Source organism: Seriola lalandi, unplaced genomic scaffold, assembly GCF_002814215.2.
Source record: "Seriola lalandi dorsalis isolate HSWRI2012SDOR001 ecotype SW California unplaced genomic scaffold, Sedor1 jcf7180002054680, whole genome shotgun sequence".
In the NCBI taxonomy this organism is placed as follows: domain Eukaryota; kingdom Metazoa; phylum Chordata; class Actinopteri; order Carangiformes; family Carangidae; genus Seriola; species Seriola lalandi.
Genome location: NW_019525233.1, coordinates 654,573 through 679,479, shown reverse-complemented (window position 1 = coordinate 679,479; position 24,907 = coordinate 654,573). Strand labels below are relative to the sequence as shown.

The 24,907-nt window shown below is 43.4% G+C and overlaps 1 protein-coding gene across 1 annotated transcript in view; it reads left to right on the top strand.

Moving 5' to 3' along the window:
* The first annotated feature begins 2,184 nt into the window (after nt 1-2,184).
* The window catches only part of lhfpl2a (LHFPL tetraspan subfamily member 2a), a 39,049-nt gene continuing 16,326 nt past the window's right edge, over nt 2,185-24,907 (top strand). The window contains exons 1-2 of the mRNA XM_023422305.2: nt 2,185-2,433; nt 19,981-20,069. The gene's annotated coding sequence lies outside the window, so the exon portion shown is untranslated. The remainder of the gene's footprint in view (nt 2,434-19,980; nt 20,070-24,907) is intronic.

Genomic DNA, 24,907 nt, shown 5'->3' with positions numbered 1-24,907 from the left:
AGTTAGCACGCTAACCAGCTAGCCCCGGTTTGTCTCGTCACTTTCCGATAGCGACTCACTGCAGCTTCCAGTCTGCACTGAAGACCTAGCGCCGCTCTGAGGACGTATTAAAACCTCCTGTCTTGTAAGAGTAACGATGGCCGAAGCTTTTGTCACGTGACAATCACCACAACAATGATAGTAATACATGGGTCCACTACAATAATTTAAAAGGTGTTTTGAGTCCAGGAGGTTTGGATTAAACAAGTCGTATTTTAACTTTAATAAAAACTCCAGAGCTGTGTTTCTGTGTTAATGGGAGGAGTGACAATAACGATCAATCGTTGTGTAACAAAGTCTTTAAACTCAGAGAAAGTGTTTATCCACTGCTCAGTTTGTTGTGTGATTGATTTTCTTTTTTTTCCAATTACCCTCCTGGTAGCTGGATATGATGATTTCAGCTGGTTCATTTTAAAGTTCTTAACACTTAACTCAGTTAGATTCAAAGTGGCCATGTCTGGTGTTGTAGTGGCATTTTCACAACGTGCGTGACAAGTTTTAAACATGTCATTTAACTTTTTTAAAGTCCAGTCATGTCTGTAACTCGTGAAGCTCAGACCAATGATTATTGGAGTAATCAGTCATGTATTAGAGGAAACTGGAGTATTTCTGCTGCAGACTATTGTTCTTTCAGTCTGACCATCAACCCAAAGGTCACCGGGAGTAACAATGATCCCAGGAACTGGGTGGATAACATCAGGGCTGTTATTATTGTCAATAACTGCAGAGTTGTTTAGCCAGAAACTCCCCGACCAAGTCATGAGACTCCCCTTGTGTTTTCACTCCATTCGAGTCTCATTTGACTGACCAAGGAGCACAAATAAGAGGGCACCGAGGTCCTGGCACCAGTTGTTGGCCGCCCAGTCACAACACTCTCAAAATAGTCCATTCACACTCGCTCGCTGTCGTGCAAACCGAACACGAGCGTACAAAAGTTGTTGTTTGGCACCGTTTCTGCTCTGCCGGCTGCACCTCCTCACACCGTCTTCTACAACAACACAGGCGCCGTGTATTTCCATTGAGTTTGGCCACAATAGAAGACTTGAGACTGGGAATGGGAGATGGCGCATGCATAGACACATGTCTGGAAATAATGCTAAGTATGGCTTTTCTGCTGTGCAGCACATAGGCCGACGTGTTGGACCTGAATTAGACGGAGCCTTCAGAATGTGAACAATCTGCAGAGGGTCTTTAGCTCAGCTGTTAGCCTCCGGTAAAGGTTAAGACTCCAATCCAGAGAGGATTAGACATGTAGAGAACCCGAACGATCAAGTAACGCTCGTCTTTACAGAGGGGGTGTGGTAATCAGTCGTGAAGAACAACACGCTAAGACTAAGAAGTTTTTGATTTCTTTATTCCATCTGAAAGTTAACGATGAATTTCAGAAGAGGAAAAAACATCCTCAGCTCCTTCAGGCCTGTGGTTCTCAGAGTCAAGGACCCTGAACTGCTTTCCGATGTTTTATTACAGAAAGTGTTTGAAACTTATGAAAAACATTGTCATATATTTCTGTTATTGTTTTACTTATGGATGGAATTATAGTGAAAATGAATTATTCCTCTTGTTGCTCCTTCAAGGACCCCTGGGGGTCCCTGAACCTCACTTTGAGAACCACTGCTTTAGGCAACTAAAGTAAAAAAAATAGGTAAAGTGGTAAAAAAACTGAATTGTGAAAAAAGTTCTGCCTAGAACGAAAAATAAAACTCCTCATAATGCAGAAAATGTAAGAGTTTTATATCATTACGCCCTGGGTTTTTAATTTAGATGCACGTGCGTAAGTGAAAATAATAATGACTATACTGTTGAGTTTAATCTATGATAATGCATTATGTCTTCGAGGTTATGTTTTGCATGTCAAGCCTTAATCAACAGAGTAACTGCTGACTCCAGATGTTAGATACCTGTCTTGTGCAGATGTGGCGTGAAGCAGCACAAACTGTAAATACTAAAAATTGAACTTTACTTAAATTTAGCCTCCATCGCAGTGGTGGTCACCCGCGTGCTTCCTGAGCACATATAGTGTCATTAAATAAATAATTTACTTTGGTGAGTGCAGCACGAGTCGCAGAGAGGCAGTGATTGGCGGGTGGGGGAGGGAGCTACCGGAGCAGTCACTCCCCATCCCAACAGTAGTTCTGTCTGGGCGGAGGAGGGACGCAGCCAGCAGCCAGCCATTCATTCTTCTGCGGTCCCGGAGAAAACGTGGAGGATGAAGAAGAGACTCTGAGAGAGAGAGGGGGAAGGAAAAAATCAAGTCAGGATCGAGTCCGACAAGCTCAACCTCAACTCTGCACAAACCTCAGAGAAAAGAGACGCACAAGAAGATCCGGCACAAAAAAACCTCGGTGGATTTCAGAGGCGTCGCTTCTAAAAACGCACAGACAGCAGTTACACGTAAGTAGCTGCGGCACCTAAACAACCAGGGAAACTGAAGAAATCTCCTCTTTTTCTTAAGCCGATAGTGTAGAGAGATTGTCTGCCCGTGAAGCCAGTCTCTGTCGGAGAAACTCGGAAACAGATACTGAGACTTTCATCCAAGTTTCATCCACTTTTGTTGCTGTGCGGTTTTCTTCCAGAGCTCTGAGGGGAAAACTCGTGGCAGGAAAGCCGAGCAGACTGATGCTCTGCCAGGCAAAGCAGCTCATTATGACCCTAATGTGTTCTCACTCATCGGTCAGACATTTAATTCCTCCGTTAATGTAGTTTTAAATCATTTACGTGTTAACAAAACTTTAATGCACATGGTGCAAGTTGGACTCCTGTCATCAAAAGTCCAACAAACAGTAAATGCAACATGATGATGAGACGAGAAAAAGCAGCAGATTTTCACATTTCAGAAGCTTAAAATTGACGTAAAGGAATAATTCATTATCAAAACGGGTTGACCTCCAGTAAGCATCAGTTGTAGTCTATAGTTCTGTGCAAAATTCAGCTTAAAAACCCACTTCCTTTCTTTTATTTATCTATTTTCTGACACTATGTGCAACGTTACTCAGTAAAAGTTTCATTTGAGATGGAAAAATCCCTCATATGAAACATTAAATCTCTCGTTTTTGTCTCTAAATTGGTGACTCTCGTTAACATTTTCTACCAAGTTTAATTTTTCCATAAAGAAACTGAATCAAAAGCCTCGTTAACCCCAAACACCTGCTGATTTCAGTGGACTTATTGAAGGTCTAAGGTTTAAAGTGTGTCGATGGGCTTGACAGAAGTGCGACACAGATTCTTCCAGATTCTTCTCCTCAGTCTTTGTCTTCGTGTTGTGTTTCAACAGTAAACCTGAGAACTGGTCTCACCTGTAAACCAGTGTTTGTGTGTGAAAGAGAAAGGTCTCCTGAGGGCAGACACCTTTTTTATTTTTTTTGGACCAGTGTGTAACCAGAGTCAGGGACAGTGTTGTGTGTTTTGCATGAGGAAAGCCCTACTTTGCTGTTTCCTCCCCCAACAATCAGTGATTCATTATTATTTTTTTCCACGCGTGATTCAATTTATTGCAGCAGTTTTCATAGAAAGTGTTCACGGGTGACTCTTGCTCCAAACCTCAGTCACTGATTCATTGCGGTAGGAAACATCAGAACCATATGATCTGTCTTTTTCCACGTGGATTTCGCTCTCTCCGCTTGTAGATTAACACTATACATGTCACTATAGCTTAAGTCTGAACGTGCTGAATTGTTGTAGCTCAGTGTATTGTTGTCACTTAATTACCAGCTGTGAAGCAGCAGCAGCAGCGCAGCCACTGTGTGGTCTTGGTTACGAGTCTATATTCTGTAATTAGCTTGAGCCAATTTTGTAATTTCTGTCTTTTTTTTTTTAAAGGGCACGCAACTGAGCTTCAGATGTTTAATGACGCTTATGTCATCACTGGATGAGTGGCTAGGATTAAAGATGGCAGTTGGTTGTTGGTGGATTCAGGGGTTGCCAGTGCACGTGGTCCCTCAGGGCTCCGTGTTTGGCCCCATTTAAAGGCCTGAGCTTCATTCATTACGACCCAGCAGAACGCTCCTCTTCCTCCGTTTAGGCCACAAGAAACACAAAAAGAATACACGAGTTTCTCTCCCTTGGCAGCCGGGCAGCGCAGATGCTTTGGAAAACGTCTTTAAAGTCTCCCTAAACAGAATGGTAAACTTTCAAAGCATGGAAAAAATATTACCAGCCTCCCTTTTTCTTTTTTGCCCGGTGCAGATGATGCAGCTGACGATACTTTTAATGCAAAAAAAATAAAACAAAAGTTTAACTGCTAACCCATTCATGCAGACCACATCATCTGCCTTTCGTGCTTCTCCGAGCTTTGATGGCCGTGCTTTTGTCATTAATCCAGGATCCTGGCTGCAGTTTAATGGGATTGGTGAGTGTATTTCTCCTGGAGTCGGAGCTGTTTTCATATCTACATCTTCTCCGTGCGTTCGGATCCTAAATAAACACTCACTTTTATGAGTCTGTGAGTGTAAATATCGCTGAGTGGTCTGTTGATGGAAATCAGACCCGGTCACTGTCGGTGTGCACTGGAAACCAAAGCCGGGACCTTAGTGTCGCCATGACCAGAGTGTGAAATCCACTAATTGAACTGCAGCTCCTGGGTCAGAGGTTAAACCAGACGACTCCGGCCGGCTGGGACCCACATCTGGAATACAGTTTGTTACAGCAAAGCCCCACTGTGGATATCCTCCAGAGTAGATGGCCCTGATAACAAGGCTGGTTTATTTGCTCCACATTTCTTCGGACTACTGTAACCGTTGCACTTGTACACGGAGCAGCAACATCTGTTTTTGACAGTCAGCGTTTTTTTCTTGGTCATTATTTCACCCCACAGTGTTCTTTTGTCTCTCAGTGAGCGCGGTCAATAAAACTTTCAACGGGAGCATCCAGGAAGTTGCTCTAATGAAACCAACACGTCACAAAGTTTTTTTTTCTTTTCTTAATATGCATCTCGTTACCTTTAAAGATTGTTTATTTGGCCATAAAATTGACGTAATGCGAGGAAGGACAGTCTTAAAAATTCAGACAAATCTTAACTGGGTCACATTACGTTATAAGGTTTTCCGTTCCAAGCTTCTAAAAGAACGTTTTTCTGAGTGAATTAAAAGCAGCCGTGTGTCCGAGCTGGTTTCTGTTTAATGGAGCAGTTTCACCGGATCTGGAAAGGTTTGCAAAAGGAGAGGCTTTGTTCATGAACACTTTTCTGTTGTTGTCTGAATTAGGGATGTCACTTTTAAAAAAAAAAAAAAAAAAATCATGTTCAAATAACTTGAAGCTAACCCGTAATTAGGTCAGATGACTTCAAACTCTACCCACGTAGCCAGCTGTGTCCTAAACTACATTGTTGAATTCATGTTGTTTCGTTTATTTGCGGTGCCTCTGCTGCCTTCTTCGAGTCAGAGTCAGCAAACAGCCTTACCCTCTTTATCCGCAGTTATTCATCCACAGAGCTTCCACACATTACTTCAGCTCAGCATGGCTCTCGTTAGTTTTCTTAATTTTCCATCAGCAAGGAACACAGAGGAAGCGTAGTCAGCTGACAGGGCAACAGTTCGTACGGTGGACGAAGCATTTTGCGAACCCTCCTCGCTGCAGACCGATGCAACAGTGTCTAATTGGATAAACCTGTGCATGAGATTCTCTCACAGCACTTTGTATTTACCAATAAACAGAAAATAATGGATTATGACTGATTAATATTTAACAAACCTTTAAATATTTGTTTGTTAAAGATGAATCCAGCTGTGCTTCAGCGTGTCCTGTCACACCTGAAGTTTGTCTCTCTGGTCCGGTTCAGTTCATGAGTTTGTAAACTTTTCTCCTTCGGTTTGATTTGCTTTCACTCAGAGAAAAATTCAAGTGAACTAAAATGCATCATTACAAACCAGATGAGAGGGTTCTCTCCTCTCATTGGTCAGATTGTTTGGCTGGAGCAGGAAGTAAACACAGGAAGTTTGGGACCGGACTGATCGAAAGGGTCGTGATTTGATTGTTTTATTCCGCACCCGAATGCAATTTTCACACCAAACGAATCGTACCAAGGTGGAAACGAACCAGGTTTCGGTTTAACCAGATTATTGCGTGTGAAAACACGCAAAGTGTCTGAGAGTTAAACTGGATGTTTCCGGCTCGTTACATTTCCAATCCGATTTATGAAGTGACCTCACATGGTAAACCCAGACCAGGGAGCGCACTTTGTTATTGGACTGAAAGAATGAAGGAATTATTTGTCTATCATACTCATGCCTCACCTCTTCACCTGGTTCATCAGCTTCTAGGATCAAACTGTTCCTGTTCCAGTTGTTGATCGTCTTGTCAGAGAGTAAAACGACGTTCGAGTTGTTTCACATCTGTGTGAAAAGTGACGGCGTCCAGCAGCCGTCACGTGATGACCTTTTCCCTTGTGACCTCCTGGTTCTGCTCTTGATTCAACTCTCCAAACCCTCCATCGCTCTCCCAATGATACTTCACCAAACTTTCTTGGTCCCTACGTGCCCCCCCCCCCCGCCCTCCACGCTACACCATGGGGTAGTCATGCATGCTGATTAGATTAGGCAGCGCTGGAGCTAATCACCCTTCTCTCTCCTCTCCCCTGCTATTCTCCCCTTGCCTGTTCCCTCTGTTTTTTCTTTTCCTCCGGCTCTATCCGTCCTGGGGGCCCCCCTGTGGCTCCTAGAGATGAGCCTCTCCTGGGGGTACATCTTCGTGCAGCAGCTCTCCAACCTGCTCTTTACTGGGGAAAAACCAGCAGGGTGGGGTCCTGGCAATAACAAAGCCCTCACCCTGCACTTGCCCCCTCTGTCAATAGAGGGCTGACTGTGGGCTTGTGTGGAACGTACCCTCCCTTTAGAAAAGAAAGAGACATCCAGAGAGAAGTGAATGACTTGTGGAGGGCTGGGAAAGGGGAGGGAGGGGTCAGGACCCTCCTGTCGGGTGAAATGAGGAGAAAGAATCTGCAGTGGGTTTTGTTCCTTTGTGGCGTGCTGGGGGGTCAGTCTCAGGGGAATGCACGGCAGACAGACGGTGGGTTCTGCAGCTGCACGGCCTCCAGCGCTTTATCTCGTCCCTGAGCAACTGCAGGCTCATTAAACTCTGCTGGTCGAGTTCAACGTTCGCTTCAATCTCCTGTTTACCTCCCCTGCCAATCCGTCCTTTTCTCTTTACTGGCAAACGCCGGGATCAGACATGTTTGAATATTGATTAAGCTGGAACTGGAGTCGCTCTGGGGCTCAGCCTCACAGCTGTATGCTAATGATGAAAGGTTACGACCTGCCACAAAAGGCCGGTGTGTGTGTGTGTGTGTGTAATGTGCGATAAGGCAGTATCATATGTTCAGTTTGGCTTAGGTCACGGAACAGGCTTTGAGCTGTATGAGTGAGATTAAACTAGATTGTCCATTGTGTTTGTGTCGCAGCTGAAAGTCATAATTTGCTTTCATGTTGCAGTTGGTTCCCAGTTCATATCTGAGACAGAGAAAACAATGACTACAAAGAGACAGAGACTCTGAATTTATTACCATCTCAAAGAAGGGCTGCAACTAATTATTTAGTTTCTTTTATTAAGCAATCTGTTTATTTAACAGGGAATGTACACTAATTAACGTGTCGTATTGTGTCTGTTGAAGCTGTGCACACACAATGTGTAAATTAGAAGTAAACTTTAGCTTGTTTTGTCCAAAACCAAATGTAGGTCAATACACGGTGACATGAGACAGAGAACAACAGTGAATCCTCATGTTTAAGAAGCTGAAAGCAGCAAATACCTGACATTTCAGATTGGCTAATTGCTTCAGCATTAGTTAAAACCAGATCATGAGAACGGGGGCGAGCTAACTGTTGACATATGAAGAGTTAAGTTTGGGAACTGCTCACATTTATACAGGATGAAATAATCATAATAATAATCATATAAATTAGGTATATATTCTTCTACATCTTCCACTCCACATTGCAGGAACTGATTATAAATGTCTGTCGAAATTTCTTCTTTCTTTTTCTTTCAACCGATCAAACTCCACCTCATTCTGTGGGAATTTTCGATCATCTACTTGTTTCATTTTGAGTATCGTTCCATTGAGTCAGAAAACTCGGCATGCTGGTCAAGCTGGACAAGAGTCCTTTCACTTTCACTCACTTTTCCTGCTAAATCTCAGCCCAGCGGAGAAATCCTCCAGCTGCTCTGAGCCCATATTACTCACAACCAGAGACGTGATTCCCTGTGTTTGGGTTCTGGTTTCACCAGCACCATGGAAACCCTATTTTGGTTTGGACTGGCAGACTGTCACCGGTCATTATCACCACTGCAGCCCAGTAGCCAGAGCACAGCAGGACCAGCAGCTGTAACGCTTGCTCTGTCTTTGGCTACTTCCTGCTTGGGCAGACCTAGTCTTAATAAAGGTGACTCATTCTAAATATAAGGCAGGTCGCTGGATTGACCTCATCCTGTTCACATTACTAACTATATTCCCAGTAAATGACCGTTTGCCTTCCGTAGTTACTGTTGCTTTGCCGGTCAAGCTTTCCGCTTTCACACATTACATCTGCAGTGTGCAATGATCACCAGCTCTGGAAGAATTATTCAGATCCTTTATTTGAAGAAAAGCACCGATACCACACTGTAAAAACAAAAGTTTTTTATTGAAAATTTTACTTCAGTTGAATTATGTAATTATAATCTGGAAAATGTACTTAAAGTATTAATGCAAAGAATAGCCTATACTGTATCATTAGATTATTATTATGTAATGTGTAAGTAGCAAGTGACAGTGTGATTATTGATTATTTTCATCATGGATTAATGTCTTGGTTATTTTCTCAATTAACATATTCAACTAATTGATAGGTTGTAAAATTTCAGAAAACAGTGAAACCTTCACAAAGTGTTTTTTAAACAAACTTCAAAATTATTAAAATTGATCACAATTATTAAAATAATCCAAAAGGAAAAAAGCAAATGCCACATTTGAGAAGCTTGCTTGCTTAAAAACTACTTCAACCAGTCACAAAATGTTAGTCAAATGACAGAAGAACAATTGCCAAATTGGTTAAGTAACTATGTGGTAGTTTAATAGACTATTAGTCATAACAAGAACTCATATTTTATGAACTTTTGTGCATAAAGGATCTTAATATATAAAGCAACTAGTAGCTACAACTGTGAATAGAAGTACAGTCCTTGAGTAAATATTAGCTACATTAGCTAATATTTACATACATTATCTACAACAGAGATTTACCACTTATATTTCTTTGTATTTTTTTTTTTAAACAATGGGTCCTTGATTTCAGACAGAGGTAGACAAAAAAGCAGGTGTCTCATTTGATTTTTGCTGACTGAAATGTCAACTATCCACTAGCTAACATTAGCTTAACTGTTGTAGCTAGTTAAGCTAACGTTAACTCCATGGGTTTTTGAGGAAGCTTTGTCCTGCTTTACTTTTTAATTTTCTACGGCTGAATCGTTTTAAAAGGAGGATCTTGTAAAAATGTTTTTGATAAAAGAAAAGACTGAGGTTAAAGCTGATGTGTCCCAGGCTGAAAGTTACTGACAGAACTGTTGTTGTATTGCAGTGTAGAGCCGGTTAGCCCAAGTATTACAGGGACAAATGTAAAAATCAGACTGTTAATTTGTTTATATAACCCCATTTGGAGGCTTTATTTGCTCATATAGGTTTAAAATGTCGCAGTTTTGGAAGAGGTTTAGTGTAAAACCTTGGGCAACCTCTGACTGATTATCTCCATTAATCTTCACTCTGAAAGGCCTGGGTCACTGAGGTTTACCTAATGGTCTGTGCAACTGTGAATTAACTTGTAGTGTGAGGACTCTCCAGGTGAGGATGACCGCTCAGCTAAGCATGTTGGGATAATGTTACAGCACCTGTGGGACCACACAGGTCAAACTACACCCCAAAGCTCCAGCCAAGCCGATATGAATGGGGTTAATTGAATTTATCCGGCATTTGCCAGGTTGGTTTTTCAAACCTCAGGCTTGTCAACAGATGCATCCTGTTTGAGCTGATCTCAGGTATGGTCGGCACTGATGTGGCTCCAGTAAAAATAAACACGGACACAGTTTCAGGTTGAGCTCGGAGACGTTTAAACTCTCCTAACTCAGTCTTTAAAGTTAATTTGTTTGTGCCAGGAAAGCATCTTTGTTCACTGCGGTTGTGAAGCTTCTCCATGCAATCAGAGTGTTTATATTTTCATGCTAAAGTGAGTGCTACTGTTTCATGTTTTATTTCCTGCTCTCTCTCTCTCTGTGATTGACCTTTGCTTTGACTCGTCCGAAACCTTTGTAAAAAACGTGCATACTTGCTTTGGGGACAAAAAAAAAAAAAAAAGAAAGAAGAATGCAGGGAATGAGGCATTTCTTTGTTTGCTGTTGTCATTTGGGGCGGCCCTCCACAGCTAAGTGGTATTTGCCATCTGAAAGCAGCAGGGATTACGCCGTCACTCACTGCGTGGAGAGGGAGAGTAAACACAGGCACGAGAAGAGTGAATCATGGAGCGCAGTAATAATAGTGGAGGGAGACGGGAAACAGACATGAAGGAAAACAAGTTTCAGAGTCAAAAAAAGAGAGAGAGGGAGAGATTAAAAAGGAAGAGAGAGAGCAAAGAGCAGAAAACTTGAGACAGAAAGGAAAGAGAAGGTAAGGCTTTTGTTTCACAATTAACTGAAGCGGCCCTGGGTCAGACATCTGTGATCCATCTCCCAGGGGCAGGCGTCTGGAGATGCCTTCGTACCCCCACTGCCTCATTCTCCCCCTCCTCCCTCTTCTCTCTCGCCCCTCCACCAGCTCTGTGACGTCCCTTTGATGACTCCTCTGACCTCCATCTATCAACTTACCTCAAACTTTACACTGGAGATGTGCAGTCAGCAAAGATAATATAAGATATATTAGAAGATAATATCCATACTAATATGGATTTGGAAACAGTTTTTGTCTTTCTGTCCACACTATGAGAACTCTTGGTAAAAAAGTGGATATATTTGCAGATATAAAAACCTTTATATGAGATTTATAGCATCGATAATGGATCCAAACAAGCTTCACTCTAAATGATGTCGTGTCTGGCTTGATGTGTTTACATAAATATGGCTAATATTAGACAAAAGGGAAACTGATCTTTTCCAAAATGCAAACGTATAATAGACACGAGAAACCTTTTACAAACAGAGGTGTTAGGGCAACTGCCTGTGACTTTTCTTTTACTTTCTCATTTTTCTCCCCCAATCCTGATACAAAGCAGTGACTCAACATCAGTTCTCTCCTTTTCCCGAATTTAAAACCTGTATAAAGTTTATTAGAATATTTGTCTGTGAGGTTAACTCTGAAACAAAACCCTGAATTTAACCTTCTTTGTTCATGTCTGGCTGATTTACAATGCACTGAATTCAGTACTAGCGTCAATGCTAATCCCGCAGATCAGATTGGTAAACATTAAGTATTTCATTGTTGGCCAAAGCAGAAAGAACAGAACTTGAAAGAACTAGAACTTTTGTTTTGTTTTGAGGATTTAAAAGAAGCGGTTCACCCAAATATCACAAAGAGATTTATGCCTTCTCCCCGATCCAGTGAAGATGAGTGGAAGTTTGTTTATGGTGCTTGTATAATTATAAACCTACATAAATAAACAAGGTCGCAGTGTTGGATAATCCACAAAAAAGTTTATATGATCCAAGTAAAGTTTTCCAAGTGTTGTTGGTGAACACTGGCTCTATTTTTAAACATCTGAATTTTGAGATACAACTAGAGGAAATAGAGGAAAACGTGTGTGTGTGTGTGTGTGTGTGTGTGTGTGTGTGTGTGTGTGTGTGGCTGAAAACACCTGATTCTGAGTGTTGACGTTGCTTAGTTCAGACAGTTTAATAGCAGAAACGCAGTTAAACCAGATTATGTAAACAACTTACATGATCTTATCAGTTTCTCAGGACGGCTGGACGCATTAAAGAAGCCGTTATGCGCCTGTTAACTGCGGCACCATCAGATTCCTGGGAGCCAGTGGCCTGTGAGGCTGAATGGGAATCTTCGTCGCCGCAGGTTCACAGGTTCAGAGGCGGAAAGATGACGCCTCTGTGTCTTTTTAGACGTGATAATGCAATTTGGTCATGAACAGTCCTGAAATAGGGGAGATAATGAGTGTGTGTGTGTGTGTGTGAACAAGTGATTGTGTGTAATACTCATGTGAAACCCCTTGGCCCATTATGTCTGTCATCACGTCTGGGAGAGACTTGGCTCGCATCCAGTCCGGAGAAATTACCCTCCTATCCACATTAGCGCAACCTTAATACACCTGTCTTTTATCATACGGAGAGACCTCAGTGATGACTTCACCACCCCGCATCAAAGAGCGCAGCACACGCATGAGCTAAACGTCAGTTAAAGGTCATTATTTTTTAATCTCTTCTTCCTCTTTGACTCCATATCTGTTGTTTTTCTTTTATTCTTAATAAGGATCATAAAGCGGACTCGCTGAGTGACCCTCTGCAGCCATCTGTTGTGTTTCACATTGAGCTAACAGACTAATCACTGCAAGGTGATGTCATTCTGTGTGCGGTCTGTGGTTTACAGGCAGGACACACACACACATGTACACATGCATGCAGACACACACACACACACACACACACACACACACACACACACACAAAAGAGGAAATTGGATAGAGTGTGGATAATCTTTGCATTAGTCCAGAGTGTGTAATCAGCGTGCGCCTGAGGGAGTAAAACACACCTTGTGTTTTTACTTTACAGGCTGAGTCCTTCTTTTTTAATGGCAGGGCTTGTGCTGCAGTGTTAAGTGTTTTATGTGGGAGGGGAAAGGGGGCGTGTGTTTGTGTCAGAGGAATTAGAGGCTAACTGAGGAGATGGCGCTGGACGTTAGCGGCGAGTAACGTCATCGAAAAGGAGGATAATGTCACTGCAGATCAATTTTCACTCGCAGATAAAAATCTTTATTTCTCTGTGTCTTCGAATCTTCTGCTCAGATTGTCAGTCTGGTGTTCAGCATGCACATTAATGGACTTTAAATACCCGCAGTAGTAACCATGTGTTACTTCCTCCGCCAAGCGGCATATCGTTAACTAACCAAATTAGTTTGCGGGTCTGTTCACTCAGTGTTTCCCTACCCTGTGTGGATGCTGTTGGAGTTTCGGCTTTAACGTTAGCGGCCCCGTCCAGCCCGGAAAGTTTACACTCCAGTAACACCGGCCAACGTTCCCATTACGTTCGCCAAAAACATCAGTTAGTCCTCATCATCAAAGCCTTTTCTCCTCTAACATTAAAAACTGGAAACTGTTTGGAAATGTAAAAAGTGTGTAAGCCAAACAGTTTATTATTACGTTAGAATGATCTGTGAATTTGACTTATAATACTAAAACTGACTGTCTTTACGCTGCAATACAAGAGCAATACTTCTTTATTTACACGTCTCCTTCATGGATCATCAGCTGGTGAGGATGCTAGCGACACTTAAGCAGCCAGAGAAAAGAAATCTGTTTTTATTTACTACTGTCTGAAATCATTGGTGCGCTGTTTACAAAGGATTTAATGGTAAATCTGGCAGCATGTGTGCTGTGCAAGAACAGAGAGCTCACTAGGCATGGGCATTTATTGTCAATCACTTGCAATCACCTTCTAGATGTAGCGGTTAGCATGTTAGCTGCATGTGTGTGTTAGTGTTAACTGACCATAGTTTTTAACCGCATGGTAGCGCCACATTTCTCTCTCAAAAACAAAGGTTTTAATACATTATGGACTTTAGTTTTAGATAACATAAAACGGACCCCAGTAATGAGTCTTGAAGTCTGGCAGTTGGTGACCGGTCAACATGTCTTAATGCCCCCCCTTAATGAAAGCAGTCCAGAACCGGGCCTGAACTGAGGGGTTGTTGCGTTCAGGTAACGGTAACAGTCTGCTGGACACAAACTGCCTTCGTCGAGGTCGGGAAACGGCATTGTTTCAGTCAGCAGGCCGAGCTCGCACCCAGACCCAAAGCGGAAGCTGCACAGGCACCAGAAACCCGACGGCTTTTCCTCCCTCTCTTTGAAGAGCTCCTGGCAAAGCTTTCAAAGCCCCTCTGTCTCAACGCTGGCTCCTAAAATATTGTGTGGTGAATGTAATCCAGCTGCCCAGCTGAGCGGGAACAGACAACGCTTATTATTCTCAACAACAATAATTGCTTTTATTTATCCTTTTTATGTTTTGCCCTTTTGTTGTGCATTCCAGACATTTTACACGGCAGAGTGGAGTAACGTTGAGAACTGCCACTTGTGTTGGACTTGAACGGTAGTGAAAAATATAACTCGTCTTGTATGATACTGAATCCACTGTGCTGCCACTGAGCGGTTTCTGTGGTGCTGATGCAGCAACAGTTTGCTAGTCCTGTAAAAATGTTCCAGTGACACAGACAAAACACACACACACACACACACACACACACACACACACACTGGCGGCTGAGTGCAGTGATGAAGTCATTGTTGGTCAAGTCTGTTTTGTATTGTATGAATAGACAGCAGCTGTAATGCCCATTCGGATCCAGTCTTAAGATAGGGGGTTTATATAACCTGGTTTACACTGACAATGTGTATTGTGTTTCTGTGAGCTCCAGAAACAGATGTTCCCACATGGTTAACAACTGTAAATCCAGTTTTTACTGTTCACCATACTTTAAATAAACATGTTGTATTTGACCTTTCACGTCAGCCAGGTGAGGTGCACGTGTCTCTGTCTCTATTTGCAAGAGCTTCAGTGCTCTTTAAATATTTGGTCTCTTGCTCCTTCGGCGATCGCTCCAAATCGCTTGTTGAACACACTTTGCAGACGCGCTGCGTCGCAGTGATTAGTGAGAGGAAGCAGCCAGTGCCCGGCTCCGTTCACTAACACCTGTGCTGTGTATGTTAGCCCGAGGTGGAGGGGACTCCTGAGCTGGATGTTTTAACGAGAATGCTTTGTGTTCAGCCTCACATGCCTCTCATTACTGCCCAGAGAGTGAAGACAAGAAGAGAGGGTTGGAGTGAAATGAATATAAAACATATGGAGATGCGTCTGATTCATCCTCTTCTTCTCTTTCTTTGCAGCCTTGGCCTCTGCATGTGCAGCTACAGAAACACTTAGTTTGAAAGTAGTTTAAAGTAGTTCGCTGCTTTCCCTCATACGTCTCTGTTAAATTTGAAGCTGCAGCCAGGAGCTGGTTAGCTTAGCGCAGCATGAAGACTGGAAGCAGAGGGAAACAGCTAGCCTGTCTCTGGACAAAGTAGGAATGCAACTAAGTAATGATTATTCTCATTATCAACAAATCTGCCAAACCTTTTCTTTTAATTAATCTATTCATTGTTTGTTCTATAAAACGTGGAAAATGTCATTAAATGTATTTTTTTTAACTGACTAACTGACAAAAAACAAAAAATATTCAATTTACTGTAATTGATTTGAATGACTGACTGATTTCTCCAAATAGCTGTCGATTAATTTTCCTTTGATTGCCTACCTATTAATTGACTTAATGTTTCAAGTCTACCAGCACATCTATAGCTCATTATTTAACGTGTTGTTTCTTGCTTGTTTGAAGGAGCTATTTGTAAGTTTTGCTATCGCTACATAGCTAACGTTAGCATCAACAGCTGTTTACTTACCTGTGTAGAAGAAACGTTGTGAATTCAGCATCAAACTTTATTCCTTTACCTACCAACAGATTAAAAAAAAAGCAAGTAAACAGATGTTAATGCTAATGCTAGCGAGTCGCCGCTCCAGGCCAAAATAATCCGGCACCTAATCCCCTGTAAAACTACAACTTGACATTTTTACACTTTTGCTTTTATACCGATTCAACAAACAAGCTACAACATGTTTATTTCTGAGGTGGTTTAGAGGTATAGACAGTTGCCAGGCTAGCTGTTTCCCCCTGTTTCTGGTCTTCATGCTAAGCTAAGCTAAGCGCCTGCTGGCTGTAGCTTCATATTTAACAGACATGAGAGTGGTATCGATCTTCTCCATCTGACTCTCGGCAGGAAAGCACATAAGTGCAGTTCCTATTCCTTTAAATGTTCACATCCCACACACTTCTCCTCCATCCAGCTCCCCTGTTCCCAAAGCCCTTAAATACTATAAGAAAGACCCTTTTGTGGTGGGCCTGGCAGCGGTGAACGTACCAACAGGCATCCCCCAATCCCCCCCCCACCATAATAGCCTGCCCCCAGCTGTGGGAAGGTTCAACAGCTGAGCTTCAAACACCAGCATCTAACACTTTCCTAACTAAGAGGTATTCCCAAGTTTAATGCACGTCGGGGGGCTTTAAGGCGCCAAAAAAGTAGCTGGATCGTGGTGCTTGAGGAAAATCCCCTCAGCTGTGGCAGGTTGTGTATCCCACGTCTGTAATTGGAAAATGCCCGACAAGAATTTACACCGCTGAGGTTTACGTCAGGACGAAACGTCAATCCGCTGACAAGCAGCGAGAGAACATACGGCTGTGTTGTTCCTGCCCTTATCTCTGTTAGCTTATCCGTAGAAAATGAGGTTCCTGTTTTCATCCACCCTGCTTCACCAGACGGCATGTGTGCAGGGTCCTACAAGTTTAGTGTATGTGTCCACTAGCTCAGTCACGTGTAGGTTTGAGGCATTTTGAATGAGGGTTTCTCACCTCTGTAACCGAACCTTGAAGTTCTGGTTTCACTAACTGACTCTCTCTCTCTCTCTCTCTCTCTCTCTCTCAAGGCTTTCTTAATAGATAGTAAATAAACTTATAGTTAAGGCTGTTATTGTCTGTGGTGCCAGAACAATTACATACAGTAAATGAGCCTCGCTAAATTATTAATTGGTGTCTATATACGCACGTTTGTATTGTTTTGAGTGTTCAAATTCTCATTAGACTGTTAAAATCTTAATAAGCTGCAGCTTTCTGTGTTTTAGTTTGAAAGTATGAAAATGTACCTCAGTGAAAGAGCATTGATTCAGAGGCCTGCTGTATGGGCGGTACGTTGTTTATTAGCGTATGGAAGTCATAATGATCCCGGCGAAGCTGCTCTGGGAATTGTATTAGTTCAAGCTCATAGCAGAGTTTTTGTGGCAAAATACTGTTTGTTTTTCCATTGTTCATAAACTGGATTTCAGTGTTGATTGTACCTTATTTGATTATGTTCAATTTCCTTATCGGAGTATCGCTTCACGTAAAAACAAAGCGTACGGTCGGAGTTTCGACACAGGCCTCAAGGCCCCTTTTTGTCCACACCTGCTGCCGTAGGCCGGATCAGGTTCAGAGTGATGTCAGTGTTTGGCCTGTGGCTGTTGCTCACACAGTCGTGAGGAGTCGCTTGTTGGTGTGTTTGTGAAGATGGAGGAATCTTTTTGAACCTCAAAGGCGATTCCTCTGTACTGAAGGGATGCAGGGCTCTCGCCACATATTCTCCCTCCCCTGTGATATTTATCAACTTTGTCCTGACTCATTTTTCCTTTTGCTCTGACGGGAAAATGGCGTTTGCTCCTCGCTGTCGAGCTTCAGAAGCTGTAGAAGCTAAAAGTAAAAACAGTGGAAATAATAATATTGGTTCTAGTTCATCATTAAGCAGAATCAGCAAGACAAACAGCCGATTCTTCTGCAGGCAGGATACACTCAACGTTACCTGAAGAGGGAGTCGTCGTTGCACTGATACGAGGCGGTGCACTCGTCCCTCTCAAGGTGTATCCCTCCACCAAGTGTTTCACATTGATTTGTTGACGTGTAATAGTCCCAAATAAAACCAGGTGTCACCGTCATGAAACCCGAAATATGAAGAATTAAAATTTCTCCCTCATGGTTGATACAGGAAGTGATTTAAAGAAGAGATGTGTAAACTGTCGCTGAGTCACGCTGCGTTCACGTCATGTAGATTAAACCGTAACTTTGAGCAGCCGCGTGGGAAAAAAACGCTCACATCATCCACCGACACAGACGTATGAACAAACTGTTGTAAGAACGGCTTCACATGCACCACCGTCATCAAAATGAATCCAGTACTGAGCAGTGTGTGTGTGTATACATCACCTTTTTTTTTTTTTTTTTACAGTTGCCTGTACAGTCACAAAGAGGGACAATAGACTATGTAAGACAGGTTGTGAAAGAAAAGATTTGATAAGGGATTTGTCGAGCTCGGAGCTCAACTAATCTGTTTATTTTACCAACTTGGAGCCGGAACCGAAATGGAAACTGCTTTTGAAACCCATCTGTGTGTGTGTGTGTGTGTGTGTGTGTGTGTGTGTGTGTGTGAGTGAGATAAGCGCTGCTGTTGGAAAAAGCCCCTGAGGCCACTGTGGTGATCACTCTCTGATAGATTTAGTGCCCCGCCTGTCACAGGAAGATCCTTCACTGTCACATGTCAGTCATTTATCTGCACAAAGCTCCACCTTCAGCTTCCTGTTGAGATGAACCCGGCCGTGATTTGTGACCATCCACCACTTTTCTCCATCTAACCTGGTCCATTTATCCTGCAGTGGTGGCGTTGTGCACTGTTTGCAAAAACTTCTCCAATCCTGTTAATGTCGTGACTATTGATGTCAGGTTATTGACCTGGCGGTTAACTGAAGCTCTCTGCACAGTGTTCACTAAGAGGGAAGAGAGTCGGCCATTAGTTGATTAGCCACAACGTGACGTATGTATGGCTTTAGTTTAGAGAGGGCAGAGTGACCTGAAGCTGCTGCTGACAGCGGGAAGATGTTTGATGAGGGTCAGTGATCCTATTGAGTTTCTATTGATTACTTCTAAAGGAATGATTGGCGTCTTGCCACATATGCCATATTGATACTGTGGTGATTTGGTGTTAGTAGTAGTAGTATTTGTAGCATTGCTCCTCACTGGAAGGCAGGTTCTAAGGTTGTAGATAGTTAATGTAGTTGAATCTGCTGATTTGGCCTGTTTATCAACACGGTCAAAGGTTCTTTAAAACTCACAGGAGTCCGTGTAGAAATCAATAAAGTTTAGAAAGTTTTGCCTCAGTATCAAAGACTGAAATGAAAAACTGAAAAAAAAAAAATTATTTTATGGGATGAAATGTTAAAGCAGCAGTAATCGACATATTACCAGTTGTTGTTGTAACGAATGTGTAAACAGCTGCCTGTTAAAGATCCAGTCGATACACAGCAGCACTAGCATTGATTAGGAGTCCGGTTTCTGGCCACCTGATGAGTGTAAGTGCGATGTTAATGCTCCTTTATCTCCACCAACTCCAGAGGAAAATATCTGGCTCTTAAGCTGCTAAACGCTCCACTTTGATCTCCTGCTTGTTCCTGACTGGAGAGAGCCAAAACATTAAAGTTGCAGCTTTTAAAACCAAAAACAATGAAGCTGAAAGAAGCTAAAATGCTGCAGAGTCATGTGCTAATCCTGTGTGACTCCTGCCAGATAACACGCAGTGATACTCTGATTCATTTCTGATACAAACACATTGATTTCTGAAGCTTTAATCTTTAGGGAAAAGGCTGTGAAGTTGAACATGTGGTGTTGTACGTAAATCACTGAGCTGAAGTCAGTTTAAAGTCTGACTCATATTTTAACATCAGTGGGTCTGTGTTGCCTTCAGAGTTAAAATTAGGATGTGGGAAACTTGCACCTTTCACACAGGGCTTATGACTTATCCCGCTTAGCAGCTTGGTCGGATTACATAAGACACATACAATGTGTTTTGTTGTGCTAAACATTATGCAACTTTGCCACAGGGACTCACATCATGTCAAATGAGGGATGCAGACATCAGCGTCTGTCTTTTCCCCTCTCTTTTTTTTATGGACATGTGAAACAGTTTAAAAGTTTCTCCAGGTGCAAGTTCTTCCTCGGTCTCAGGTTTTAGATGGAAAATACCAACGAGAGAGAAAACGATGTTCATTTTTGTCGGGGGGCCAACGCTGCCTGAACTCTCGCTGCTCTCTGGAGATATGGTATGGTTTTGTGATTTGGACTCATCACTGCGCTGTTTCTGCTACTGTCACTGCAGGTTGTGAAGAGCGAGGAAGGAAGGACTCTTACTCCGTCTGGATTTAACTGAAGATAATTTGCGTTTCGCCACGAGATTCCACACGAGAGGTTGGTGTTTTCTTTTCTCCGCACACGTCACATATCGTGTATTTGTCCTTTTAATTTCAGCTCTACTCCTCTGTCCACTCTCATGTGACTCCAGCACAAAGCTTTTCCTCAGGAGATGTGTGACTCTTTGGAGTTGTGCAGACTAACAAAACAAACAGAAACGTGGTTTCCTGCTTTTCTTACTATGATATTATTGGGGTTCCTGGCACCTGTCTGTTACTAATGGAAACACAAGCTGTTCCCATGACTCCTATTGTTCCGGGTCGGTGTTATCCGACTGTTGTCACTCCTTTTTCTAAATGAGCTTCTTGCTATGAGCAATTTCTTCCTACATGACAAACTACTTGTGAAACTATAATAGCTTTGGTTGTCAGGTTTCTGTGTTGTTGTGTTTTCCTCTATGCTCCTGTACTTAGTACACCAAGGTTTTCTACTGTCCCTCACTTCCCAGATAGCAAAAAAGAAACTTCTGGTCCATCATATACCCGGGTCCTCGGGCCGAGTCTGGCCCATATACTTGCACATCTGGGCAGAGTCTGGCTGTTATCCTCCAGTCTCGTCTGAAGCCAGAAGATTTTCTGTGTGCGCCGCCGGAATTGGTCCAGATGCGGAGGAAGCATCTTATAATCGTGCGGTTTACGGGCCGGATCTGGGCCGTAGAACCGGGGCGAAGTAAACAAGCAAGCGCACCAAGTATGGGCCGGATCTGGGTTGTAAGTCGTTTTATTTGCCGTGGCGTCGTCCCAGCGTTAAGACTAGAGGATGAATGTGAAAGTGGAACAGCATCTTCATCATCTTGAAGTTCATGTTGTATTTTCATTGTCTGTCTTTGGTATATTTATCTGGATGAAGTAGGAAGTTGGGGGGGGGGGGGCGGAGGGGCATGTTTTTCCAATATGGAGGAAAACAATGGAGTGAGAGATATTGAGCAGAGACCACCTGTGAAGGTCATTTCAAAGTGGAAAGCCCCCGTTAAGATAATAAACAGAGTCATCGTTTGTCATTTTGCTCCTGAAATAGTGAGACTTCATGTCAGCTTCCTGTTATCTCATACTTTGTTTTCGCCTGAACCTCCATTGTCCTCGCGCTGCGTCCGAACACATCAGCGGAGAAAATGCCAAAGTTTAATCTAATTAAAATCAATCAAACACTCTCATATTAATCAGGCCTCATGCATGTTTTAGTGTTAATCTGTATCTCCTCAGCTGTTGCCTGAGGACGCCTGCGCTCAGATGACACATGACAGTTTTTATATATCCTGCCGTGTCACCTCTAATTCCTACAGATTTGTCCCATTGTGTTTGCAGGATACACAGCGGTGGTGTCCATATCTGCAGTGTTTTGGTCTTCGCGAGACTCTTCAACACTCATCTCTTTGTCCGCGAGTGAAAGCGCTTACACGTCTCACTTTACTCCCCCGAAACCAGCCCGACAATAGCAACACGCTTCTTCATTTCTCAGCTTCCCACCTCTTCTCTCTGTCCTCGGCGTCTCTCTTTCTCCCCTCGTTTGTCTCCGTCCCTCGTCTCCTCGCTCTCCCACACAGGCCGTTAACGTGTTTTGCCAAGAGCCGGAGAGCGGGGATGGAATCACTTGATACTTTTATTATCCGAAACTAGAGAGAGAGAGGGAGAGAGAGAGAGAGAGAGAGAGAGAGAGAGAGAGGGAGAGAGAGAGAGAGAGAGACTGGTGCCAACGTTCTTCAGCGGTGCTTACTTTTGATTTTGAGCAGAGTATCAGGTTAAGCTTGGAGTGCCCACAACAGCCATGGCTCTGCCCCCCAGGGGCGTTTGGATAAAGCAGCCAGCGAGGTCTCAGCTTGCAGGAGGAGGTGGGGGGGGTTGTTTTGTGTTATAGTGGGAAACTCAGTTGGGAGCAGCAGGTCAGAGCCACGGGGAAGTTGGGATTAAACTGCACTCATCCCAAGCACAAAACACGGTGAGAACAATGGTTTGAGCCCCCCAGAGAAGAGGGCCAAATACCATCCACCCAGCTCAGCAGAGTGACCGGTTTCCTGAGTCTGGCCTAGAAAACTGAAGCACCCCCCCCCCACCCATGCCTTTATGGACCCCCGGGGCGGCTTGCAGGGCTAAGGTGGGGCTGGAAATGGTTAGGCATAATGGAGACAGTGTTAGGCCTGAGGGCCCCCGAACTCTGCAGCTCTGGGAAAGGGAGAAGAAGAAGTGCCTGAGCTCTCCTCGGGCTCCTCAGGACCCCCCCCCCCCCCCCCCCCCCCCCCCCCCCCCCTCCTGCCCCCCCGCCGGTCCATCAGCAGTCAGAGGAAATAGGTGTGAAGAATGTGGCCCCTAATTTCTTCAAGTGATATTTCACCTTGGTTCATTTTTTTTTAGCACTAACATTGATTAAGTTCATGAAAAGCAAAGTTTCAGTGTCAGTAAAGCAACAGTTAGTCAAATTATCAATGAGTCAATCAAAAGACAATTAATCAGCAACTATTTTCTATATAATCAGCTATAATCGATCAGTATTTTTCAAGTGAATTTGAAATTATAAATATATAATTGTGTTAAACTGAATATTTTGGGCTGTTTGTTGGATAAAACACGCAATTTAATGATTTAATGAAATTTAATTTTCAGTGTCTTATGTTTTATAGACTAAGCTTATTATTTGATTCATTGAGAAAGTAATCAGATTAATCAATAACGAAAATAATTGTTAATTCGCAGCCCTAAAACTCACTGATACAACTTCATACACCTCAGTCTCTGTAGTGTCTTTGTGGTGAGTTTCATAAATCGTCCACATTTTTCATTGCACCACATGAGTGAGATCGTAAATCTCTTTAACGCTGAGCGGCTCCTGGTCCGGATCAAGAGGATCCTCTTTGCACCGTTTCTTTGTCTTTCTATCTGCTGCGAACAGAACTTCAACTACATGTTGTTGTTTTTTTTTATTTTGTCATATTACCTGATTACAGCACAACACACGTGCTGGGTGATGTCACTCTCCACTCCGCCCATGCATCGTCCTGTTTTCTGACACTGAGTGTGATTCACATTCTTCTGTTGTGCGGATGAATCTATGTTTAGTTGCATTTTTGTTTTTAAACTCTTCCCACATTCTGCAGATTACGCCTTCACATGCACTGCACCGGTCATTTTTGGATAGTTGTGTTTCCCATCCATCTCTGGTTATACAGGATGCACGCTGATGTGTTCAGGGACAATCTGACATTAGAGATTCAGACAGCAACGTAACAGAAGTTTGAGAACAATTCACATTATCTTTGTCACGTTGTAGACATGTCCTTATGGATAAAAAAAAAAGTGATATAACCAACTTTTATATGATGGAAAAAAACACCGTTTTGGTTGAATGTGCATTTCTAAAAGGAGAAATGTAACTCAAAGTTAAAACCCCCGGTGTTGTGTTTGCAGGGTCACGCAACAACCGGTTTTCCTGTTTCCACACAACAAACAAAAACTCTGTTGTTATCGACCTTATCTCTGTTTTGTAGCTGCTCTTTAAATCCTCGGCTCAAACAGATACGAGCTGATGTCTAACAGCTCTGAGATGCCAAACACATGGAGTCACCCGGCACAGAGCGGTCTTTTCACAAGATGGCTCTCCAGTGAACCCACCCCACCCCACCCTCTCTGTCTGTCTGTGCCGGTCCAGTTGGCCACCCACTTTGAGTCCAGACTGTGATATGTCAGATGTGTCTCTGTTTTCCATCACCCTCTTAACCCTCGTGCCGTGGGCTCGCCGTGCGAGGGGTGTTATGGTCAACAGGAGAAGATGAGGGATATTTGCCCTCCGCACAGACAGCTGAAGAATTGCCCCGTCTCTCCTCCTGGAGCGACTCCTGCTCCACCTCACCGCTCAAACCAGACTGACACACAGTCGGCCAGATTGTATAAACAGATGTTTCCAGGGGGGGAAACGGTTGACCACTCACACTGAGATCAAATGGAGGTGCGCATGTTTGGTGCGCCCAGGTCCACATGTGTTCATGTGTACTCTGCTATGCTGTGTTTTGATTATGTATTTGGACTCAAAAAAGACCCCTGGGATTGGTGAAGTTGTTTTCTTTTCCCCCTCATACTTCTCCACGGCTCAGTTCAGTCGGAGGTGTCGTAGCGTTTGCAGCTGACGCGTCAGCTCCGCACCTCCAGCAGGTGTACTCCCTCCTGACCGCGAGCTGTGGGATCTGCTCCACACTGAGGTCTCTACACCATTATTCCTTTCCCTCCTTCTCTCTTTCCCACGCTCCCGTCTCGCTTCCCTCCGGAGCTCAGTGTTGGGATTTCCTCACCTTCAACACATCCGTGTGTTTCCGTGTGCTCCAGCGGCACTCCCCCTGCAGAAAGTTCATAAATTAGCAAATACGTAGCGAGAGATAACACTCCCTCACAAAGACGTGGTGAGCTGCAACCACTGCAGACAGGAGCGTAATGGATAAAAATGATGCGGCGTGACCTCACCGGGGGAAATGTATCTGTCTCTTGACCTCAGCTGTCGCATTAAATAAATGGATCGGTGTCAAATACATGAATAAGATTTTGAGGTTGTCAGCAGTTTTTTTTTTTTTTGTAGTGAAACCCAGATATCGTGTCAGCGCAAGAATGGAAACATTTCAAACATCACTCAGTCCGACTCTGAGTCTCTGTGAGTCAGAAAATATACGGTGCTCACTGCTCAGTCAGTGCAGGGCCCTTCCCCTGTGCGCCCGCGTTAAACATCTGTCTCCATGTGCCTGCTGATGTGCCCTACACCCATCAACCCGTGGCCTTGAAGTGGCCAGATGGTCCGGAGCTGCTCCCTCTGTGGCGTTCAAGCTCGGCTCAGACTTCTCTGATTGCACGGAGAAGCAG